Source organism: Littorina saxatilis, linkage group LG1 (assembly GCF_037325665.1).
Source record: "Littorina saxatilis isolate snail1 linkage group LG1, US_GU_Lsax_2.0, whole genome shotgun sequence".
NCBI classification, from domain to species: domain Eukaryota; kingdom Metazoa; phylum Mollusca; class Gastropoda; order Littorinimorpha; family Littorinidae; genus Littorina; species Littorina saxatilis.
This window is the reverse complement of record NC_090245.1, coordinates 108,145,997-108,156,090: the sequence shown is the minus strand read 5'-3', so window position 1 is coordinate 108,156,090 and position 10,094 is coordinate 108,145,997. Positions and strand designations below refer to the sequence as shown.

Genomic DNA, 10,094 nt, shown 5'->3' with positions numbered 1-10,094 from the left:
TAACTGTGCCGGACGGAGCACATAATTGCGGAGAGGCTGAACTGAAAAGACCAACTCAGTTGACACAGCCTCACGAACTTCAAATACACAATTATTGAATTAAGCATTGCTGATAACTTCAGAACCCTAGTGAGAAAAAACAACCGATCAAAATAAGCTTCGACAGAGAGAGAGAGAGAGAGAGAGAGAGAGAGAGAGACACGCGCATCACCCCTTCAACTATAGAATGGACTCGTCTAACGTGACGTCATTTTGCCACTGACTTCGAAACTTTGGCCGAGTGGCACACCGGACGTGCCGCTTCAATGTCCGCAGTAAGCAGACGATCGCGAGTCAGCGAGTGGCGTGCGATACACACACGAGGATTTCAACAGGAAGGTAAGGTCCGTTATGGTTTTTTTTAAACAGATCAGTCACTTATCTCGCTGCAACCGTTAATCGGGGCGTGTCACGTGTGAGAGGACGGAGACAGTCGTCTGTCGCACAGGGGGTGTCGGTGTTTTGAAAGTTGATCGAGGCCCCACTGAGGGCTCGACAGTTTCTGTGTTGTGATTTTACACCGAGTTTTCTCTGTTTGCTGATCTGCTGTGAACCTTGCCCAAATGTTTTCCTTTCCGCGACAGGCGACCTAACTGCGAGCTCTCATGTCAACGCTTGCGGTGGTGGTCGCTTGTCACGTCTATTTCTGGACCAAGTGTTGGTATAGTTTGACTCCTCATTCCGCTACTGGTCGCCACATTTTAATCAAAAAAGTTTGAAATCGTTGGCTGAAGCAGACGATAATTATAACAACTGTGACAGCACTTTACTGACTGTTCACGCGAAGTTTCCGGTGCGACAAACCGCAGTGAAGCAGCCTGGAGCCCGAGGGTTAGTTGAGTGCCTTACTGGAGTGTGGATGGAGACCGTACAAGTGGTGTACATGTTTTGTTGTACCACTCGACGGAGGCCGGCTTGAGGGATTGTTGGTGCGATGTTTTCTTGACACGCCTGATTAGTGGCGGGTGGGTAAGTGTGGGGTGAGTGAGTAAAGGATAAGCATTGTGTGATGGGATTAAACCACACCCGCTAGCCCCCCTCCCCCCCCCCCATGACAGATCTCAACATGCACACTATTTTGTTCCTATCACTTCCAGTTACATGTAGCATGCTGTATTGGACATTCCATCCCGGCTTTGACTTTGTAAGTCTTCACGGTAATTTTTCTTGTCTTCTGCCTTTCACTTCAAAGCCTGAACATTCATGTTTTTTCCAGTGTTTATTTGTTGTAAGTGAAAGTCTGAAACCCTCACAACTGGCTGAACTGCGACACCTCAATACATAGTCTTTCTCAAAAGCCCTGTTTATAATGGCTGGTATACATGTGCGTTATAAGTTTATTGTTAAAAATGGCGCATGAAGTGAAAGTGGTTAAAATGGCGCATGAAGTGAAAGTGGTTAAAATGGCGCATGAAGTGAAAGTGGTTAAAATGGCGCATGAAGTGAAAGTGGTTAAAATGGCGCATGAAGTGAAAGTGGTTAAAATGGCGCATGAAGTGAAAGTGGTTAAAATGGCGCATGAAGTGAAAGTGGTTAAAATGGCGCATGAAGTGAAAGTGGTTAAAATGGCGCATGAAGTGAAAGTGGTTCTTTCTGTAAAGAGTCGGTCTTGCATAAATTTACGTTTCAGTTTTACACGACAGTCAGTTGTGGAAGGCCGTCTCTTTTCTGAAATCCATTTCTGATCTTGTGGCTACGATTACAAATTCTCTCCACAAATTGCAGACCTTGTTAAACTTTCCATAATATCTTGTTTTAAGTTGATACAGTCTGCGGCTTGATTCAAATGAAAGTGGTACAGAGACAGGCCAAGTGGTACAGAGACTGACAGGCCAAGTGGTACAGAGACTGACAGGCCAAGTGGTACAGAGACTGACAGGCCAAGTGGTACAGAGACAGGCCAAGTGGTACAGAGACTGACAGGCCAAGTGGTACAGAGACTGACAGGCCAAGTGGTACAGAGACTGACAGGCCAAGTGGTACAGAGACTGACAGGCCAAGTGGTACAGAGACAGGCCAAGTGGTACAGAGACAGGCCAAGTGGTACAGAGACAGGCCAAGTGTCTTTTTAATTGACAGTTCTTACAGTACCGTTATCTGTTCTGTTTTTATCTCAAGTATATGATGATTGAACGCAAGATGTAATATATGTGACAGGGAGACTACCGTCGCCCTTCACAGCAGACTCTGCAGAGTTGTTCGCCTTAGAAGTTGTGAGCTATTTATAGCTCGCAAGACAACACCTGTGGATTGTAGAGTTCTGTTTGTGATGGGGTCTGGCGGCTTTTGTCTCTCTGTATGTTCATGGATTCCTTTGCGAATGCACAACAGTTTTTATAGGGCTTAGAAATAAGCTCTAAAATTCTCAATCCTGTTTGATTGGACTTCACCTCCAAAGGTGATTGTGGTATTTCGGCACTCGGTTACATATATATATATCCATACAATTACAATATAATTGTACATGTATTCATATATATGTATGTGAAGTACTGTACATAGTTGTAGGACAGCGGAAGACAGGTTTCCCTTTCCTCACGAGATTGTGAAGAAGGAAGGAAATAAGCTATTTATACATTGTTGGTGGAAGCTGTATGTGTGTGTTCGTGCAAGAAGAGTGTGTGTAAGCTGAGTGTGCTTGTAATAGTTACACAGCGTTTGTGTGTGTGTGTGTGTGTTTGTCTAGTTGTATATATATGTGCGTTTGTGAGTGCGTGCATATAAACATGTGTGTACACATTTATGTCTGTATCTGCGTATTCTCGTTATTGTTGTGGAAACATCTCAAGTAAAAAGCTGATGCAGAAGTAGACAGCTTAACAACTAAAATAGTGATTAACCCCAACATGGACAGCTTAACAACTAAAATAGTGATTAACCCCAACATGGACAGCTTAACAACTAAAATAGTGATTAACCCCAACATGGACAGACATGATCATGGTCAATCAAGTCCTTTGAAATGCCTTATCCCCCTTGGTGTGTACACGCAAGCACAAAACCTCCCCCTTGGTGTGTACACGCAAGCACAAAACCAAGTACGCACTGATAGGATCCTGTAATCCATGTCAGAGTTGGATGGGTTATAGAAACACCAAAAATAGCGAGCATGCATCCTACGAAAGCGGCGTATGGCTGCCTGAATGGCGGGGTCAAAACGCCTGAATGGCGGGGTCAAAACGCCTGAATGGCGGGGTCAAAACGCCTGAATGGCGGGGTCAAAACGCCTGAATGGCGGGGTCAAAACGCCTGAATGGCGGGGTCAAAACGCCTGAATGGCGGGGTCAAAACGCCTGAATGGCGGGGTCAAAACGCCTGAATGGCGGGGTCAAAACGCCTGAATGGCGGGGTCAAAACGCCTGAATGGCGGGGTCAAAACAGTCATACAAGTAAAAACCCACTCGTGCAAAAACATGAGTGAACGTGGGAGTTTCAGCCCATGAACAAAGAAGATGAAGAAGAAATGCAAAAAAAAGAGCAGCAAAGCAGGATGCTGAGAGCAACCTTGCTGTGTGTGATGTCCTGTTGGCAAAGTCTATCAATCATTTCTACAACTGTTCTCTCCACTTCCTTGTTCAAGTTAAAACGCAGTGTCTGTTTTTGCTTGATGATCAAGCGCATGCACTTCCCTCTCCTCAAGGGGATATGGCAAGCAGCGCTTAATGGCTTGTTAGCTTTTGTTTGCTTTCAACAGTTGATTCGTCTTTACTTCTGCCCTGGCTGTTAGCACATGTTATTTCTATATTAGAATCCGCTTTGACATGAAAACAAGACTGCACAGTTGTGTGGCATGACTGGGACTGTATGATTGTCTAACATGACTGGGACTGTATGATTGTCTAACATGACTGTGGGACTGTATGATTGTCTGACATGACTGTGGGACTGTATGATTGTCTAACAGGACTGTGGGACTGTATGATTGTCTAACATGACTGTGGGACTGTATTATTTATTTATTTATTAGTGAATATTTCTACGCACATACCCTCCCAGAGGGAGGCTCATGGCGTTTACAATATGCCGTGTGAGATGGAATTTTTTACACAATATATCACGCATTCACATCGGCCAGTAAATCTCAAGCGTGTTAGGCGAGTATATACTTTCACGGCCTATTATTCCAAGTCACACGGGTATGACTGGGACTGTATGATTGTGTGGCATGACTGTGGGACTGTATGATTGTCTAACATGACTGTGGGACTGTATGATTGTCTAACATGACTGTGGGACTGTATGATTGTCTAACATGACTGTGGGACTGTATGATTGTCTAACATGACTGTGGGACTGTATGATTGTCTGACATAACTGTGGGACTGTATGATTGTCTAACAGGACTGTGGGACTGTATGATTGTCTAACAGGACTGTGGGACTGTATGATTGTCTAACATGACTGTGGGACTGTATGATTGTCTGACATGACTGTGGGACTGTATGATTGTCTGACATGACTGTGGGACTGTATGATTGTCTAACATGACTGTGGGACTGTATGATTGTCTAACATGACTGTGGGACTGTATGATTGTCTGACATGACTGTGGGACTGTATGATTGTCTGACATGACTGTGGGACTGTATGATTGTCTAACATGACTGTGGGACTGTATGATTGTCTGACATGACTGTGGGACTGTATGATTGTCTGACATGACTGTGGGACTGTATGAGTGTCTAACAGGACTGTGGGACTGTATGATTGTCTGACATGACTGTGGGACTGTATGGTTGTCTAACATGACTGTGGGACTGTATGATTGTCTAACATGACTGTGGGACTGTATGATTGTCTAACATGACTGTGGGACTGTATGATTGTCTAACAGGACTGTGGGACTGTATGATTGTCTAACAGGACTGTGGGACTGTATGATTGTCTAACATGACTGTGGGACTGTATGATTGTCTAACATGACTGTGGGACTGTATGATTGTCTGACATGACTGTGGGACTGTATGATTGTCTAACATGACTGTGGGACTGTATGATTGTCTGACATGACTGTGGGACTGTATGATTGTCTAACACTAACAGGATTGTAATGCTGTATAAGGCCCAACAACAAAAGTCTGTTTACGGTATCCCGACCGACCCTAATTTTTCGCGCAACCCTAGACTTTTTTTTGGCATTTGGAAAAAAAAAGTCTGTTTTTTGGCAAAATAACTTAAAAATATGATTTTTTGAAAAGAAAAAAAATCCCGACCTACCGACCCTATTTTTTTGCCTATGTTACCGTAAACAGACTATTTTTTGGGGGGGCCTAATGGTAGACACAAACCTGGGCTGTATGTCTGACATGAATGTGTGACTGTATGATTGTACAACAGGACTGTAATTAAGCTGTATAATGTCCGACAAAAGCATTGGCTGTATTGTTGTAGAACATGAATGTGCATGTCTGTATGAACATTGTGGAAAAATGTCCTATTGTTCAAGAAAGGCAGAGTTCATAGTAACGTCAAAGCTAATTGAAAAGAAAAAAAGCTGTAGCCTGGGATATGTACATGTTTGCAAACATGTATAGGCCCATTTGACAGAGGGAGGGGGTGAGATGCTGCAGGGGACAGAGGTGTCAGTGAACTAATCGATACAATGTTTATCAGTATGCATAGCAATGCATAATGGATGCAATAAAGTGGACCATCAAATCCTATGTTTTTTTATGATTTTTTTTTTAGCGCGTTGCTGTTCATATACCTTTGGCAATAAATTTAGGAATGTTAGTAATGTAGCGCGCAGATTGCTTTATAATGTGAGCCCCGACATTGATTATGTGGCACCAGGTGATCTCAGTTAGTGGTGCACTGCATGCAACCAATTCGTTATAGTCTGGCTGAGGGGCAAGTGGTGGGCGTTTTATCATTAATTAAACAAATTCAAAGCAACTTTTATATAATGCTTAAAGTACAAATTAAAGTTGCTCATGACAATGAGTACAATCATCTAACATCTTCTGTAACAGTACTTGTTGTTAGCGGCTTTTGCTTTATGAGCCGTGTACATATACATTTACATTTTCACATGCAAAGAGGAAAGATCATCAAATCTATACCCCAAAAGAAGTCTCATTTTGATATATATATATATATTCGTTTGAATTGTTGTGGTTCTTAAAACTGTCAGGCTCACAGGACAGAACAGACCTGACTCGACTGAAGAATGCAATGAAACCAAACTTCTAAGAGTAGCACTTACCTCTTTTAACACAAGATAGTACATAGCACTTACCTCTTTTAACACAAGATAGTACAAATCATCCTCAACAACTTTTCTTCTTGAACACCATAAAAGAGTTGCTTTGTTTTTTTTGTGGAAATAATAATAGAAACCTCCAGGGCTGGCCCCTCAACAGGCTACAGTGGAAATAATAATAGAAACCTCCAGGGCTGGCCCCTCAACAGGCTACAGTGGAAATAATAATAGAAACCCCCAGGGCTGGCCCCTCAACAGGCTACAGTGGAAATAATAATAGAAACCTCCAGGGTTGGCCCCTCAACAGGCTACAGTGGAAATAATAATAGAAACCTCCAGGGCTGGCCCCTCTACAGGCTACAGTGGAAATAATAATAGAAACCCCCAGGGCTGGCCCCTCAACAGGCTATAGTGGAAATAATAATAGAAACCTCCAGGGCTGGCCCCTCTACAGGCTACAGTGGAAATAATAATAGAAACCTCCAGGACTGGCCCCTCTACAGGCTACAGTGGAAATAATAATAGAAACCTCCAGGGCTGGCCCCTCAACAGGCTACAGTGGAAATAATAATAGAAACCTCCAGGGCTGGCCCCTCAACAGGCTACAGTGGAAATAACAATAGAAACCTCCAGGACTGGCCCCTCTACAGGCTACAGTGGAAATAATAATAGAAACCTCCAGGGCTGGCCCCTCTACAGGCTACGGTGGAAATAATAATAGAAACCTCCAGGGCTGGCCCCTCAACAGGCTACAGTGGAAATAATAATAGAAACCTCCAGGGCTGGCCCCTCTACAGGCTACAGTGGAAATAATAATAGAAACCTCCAGGACTGGCCCCTCTACAGGCTACAGTGGAAATAATAATAGAAACCTCCAGGGCTGGTCCCTCTACAGGCTACAGTGGAAATAATAATAGAAACCTCCAGGACTGGCCCCTCTACAGGCTACAGTGGAAATAATAATAGAAACCTCCAGGGCTGGCCCCTCTACAGGCTACAGTGGAAATAATAATAGAAACCTCCAGGGCTGGCCCCTCTACAGGCTACAGTGGAAATAATAATAGAAACCTCCAGGGCTGGCCCCTCTACAGGCTACAGTGGAAATAATAATAGAAACCTCCAGGGCTGGCCCCTCAACAGGCTACAGTGGAAATAATAATAGAAACCTCCAGGACTGGCCCCTCTACAGGCTACAGTGGAAATAATAATAGAAACCTCCAGGGCTGGCCCCTCAACAGGCTACAGTGGAAATAATAATAGAAACTTCCAGGGCTGGCCCCTCTACAGGCTACAGTGGAAATAATAATATACTGTTCAAAAAAAGAAACGCATAGTTGCTACTTGCCAAATTTGTTTTATTTTTCGAAAAAATTAACAGAAAATCCAATATTTAGATTGTTTGTTTGAAATTTGGTATGGACACAGTTGAATGCACACACAGTTCATTTGCATCTTCAAATCAATCAGTCAATCAATACGATTGGGTGCCGAGGCTGTCAAGTCAGTAGGGGGTGTGACTGCCTTGAGCAGCAACAACTGCCCGGCACCTTCTGGGCATGGACTGGATCAGATGCCGGATATCATGCTGTGGGATGGTGTCCCACTCCTCTTGAAGTGCCTGCAATAGATCGCGGTGATTTGCCGGCGCTTCTTCTCGCCTGCGCACACGTCTGTCCAATTCCCAGAGGTGTTCTATCGGGTTCATGTCTGGCGACATGGATGGCCAGGGAAGCACCTGGACATGGTGGTCGGTGAGGAACTGGGTGGTGAGTCGTGCTGTGTGCGGGCGAGCGTTGTCCTGCTGGAATATGGCATCCTGGTCAGCCAGAAGAGGAAGGGCGTGTGGGCGCAGAATTTCCTCCACGTATCGCTGGGCAGTTATGCGCCCTTGGACGTGCACCAGGGTGCTCCTTCCAGCGGTATCGATCGCCCCCCACACCATGACGCCTCCACCACCATGAACGGGTGCCTCATCCACACAGTTGGGCGCGTAACGTTCGTTTACTCTCCGGTAGACCCTCCTCCGACCATCATGTCGCTGGAGCAGGAAGTAGAACTCGTCGCTGAACCACACGTGTCTCCAGTGATTCCGGACGGTCCAGCGAAGGTGCTGGTTGCCCCACTGCACTCGGTTCTGGCGATGGCGGCGGGTGAGGACAGCTCCTCTGTGAGGTCTGCGAGCTCTCAAACCAGCTTCATGCAGGCGGTTCCGCACGGTCTGGTCCGATAATCGGTGTGGCCCGGGGAGAGCCTGGACAGAAGATGAGGCCGACAGGAAACGATTCCGGAGGTGGCGGAGCCGTATGAAGCGGTCGTGAGCAGCAGTTGTCGCCCTTGGTCTTCCCGCTCGTGGCAAGTCAGCAACGGAACCAGTGGCTTGAAACCTGACCCACAGTCTACTGATGGTGCTCTGGGACACGTGGAAGTGCCTGGCGATTGCACTTTGACTTTGGCTTGCTTGTAAACGACCCAATGCAATTTGGCGGTCTTCTCTGCTCAATCGGGCCATCTTTCGTCGCTGAATTGTCGTCTGATTTCTTTGTGGCGAACAATCCGCTTTTATGGGTTTTGGAAGACATGGTGAGAGCTCAATATTCCCCGAGTTTCACGAGATTACACTGAAGCATGACGAGTGGTCATGCCAAATGAGCAATTTTGACATTGTAGCCACTGATAACGCATGCGTCACGTGCAGAGCTCACTTGTGGCAATGGACAAAAGTTCGACGACCAGATAAACATTTTCTGCAGTTTGGTGGATATCCTTGTAGCCAAATAACTAAATTAACCAAATATTACAAGCTATGCGTTTCTTTTTTTGAACAGTATAGAAACCTCCAGGGCTGGCCCCTCAACAGGCTACAGTGGAAATAACAATAGAAACCTCCAGGGCTGGCCCCTCAACAGGCTACAGTGGAAATAACAATAGAAACCTCCAGGGCTGGCCCCTCAACAGGCTACAGTGGAAATAACAATAGAAACCTCCAGGGCTGGCCCCTCAACAGGCTACAGTGGAAATAACAATAGAAACCTCCAGGGCTGGCCCCTCAACAGTCTACAGTGGAAATAATAATAGAAACCTCCAGGGCTGGCCCCTCTACAGGCTACAGTGGAAATAACAATAGAAACCTCCAGGGCTGGCCCCTCTACAGGCTACAGTGGAAATAACAATAGAAACCTCCAGGGCTGGCCCCTCTACAGGCTACAGTGGAAATAACAATAGAAACCTCCAGGGCTGGCCCCTCTACAGGCTACAGTGGAAATAACAATAGAAACCTCCAGGGCTGGCCCCTCTACAGGCTACAGTGGAAATAACAATAGAAACCTCCAGGGCTGGCCCCTCTACAGGCTACAGTGGAAATAATAATAGAAACCTCCAGGGCTGGCCCCTCTACAGGCTACAGTGGAAATAATAATAGAAACCTCCAGGGCTGGCCCCTCTACAGGCTACAGTGGAAATAACAATAGAAACCTCCAGGGCTGGCCCCTCTACAGGCTACAGTGGAAATAACAATAGAAACCTCCAGGGCTGGCCCCTCTACAGGCTACAGTGGAAATAACAATAGAAACCTCCAGGGCTGGCCCCTCTACAGGCTACAGTGGAAATAATAATAGAAACCTCCAGGGCTGGCCCCTCTACAGGCTACAGTGGAAATAACAATAGAAACCTCCAGGGCTGGCCCCTCTACAGGCTACAGTGGAAATAACAATAGAAACCTCCAGGGCTGGCCCCTCTACAGGCTACAGTGGAAATAACAATAGAAACCTCCAGGGCTGGCCCCTCTACAGGCTACAGTGGAAATAACAATAGAAACCTCCAGGGCTGGCCCCTCTACAGGCTACAGTGGAAATAA

The 10,094-nt window shown here is 45.7% G+C and overlaps 1 protein-coding gene across 4 annotated transcripts in view; it reads left to right on the top strand.

Moving 5' to 3' along the window:
- The first annotated feature begins 278 nt into the window (after positions 1-278).
- LOC138949464 (tumor necrosis factor alpha-induced protein 8-like) overlaps positions 279-10,094 on the top strand; it is an 84,046-nt gene continuing 74,230 nt past the window's right edge. Inside the window, exon 1 of one of the 4 annotated variants that reach the window (XM_070321296.1) lies at positions 279-378. The gene's annotated coding sequence lies outside the window, so the exon portion shown is untranslated. Of the gene's footprint in view, positions 384-448; positions 1,009-10,094 lie in introns of those variants that run through there. The other 3 variants (XM_070321311.1, XM_070321319.1, XM_070321303.1) reach the window with 3 other exon arrangements.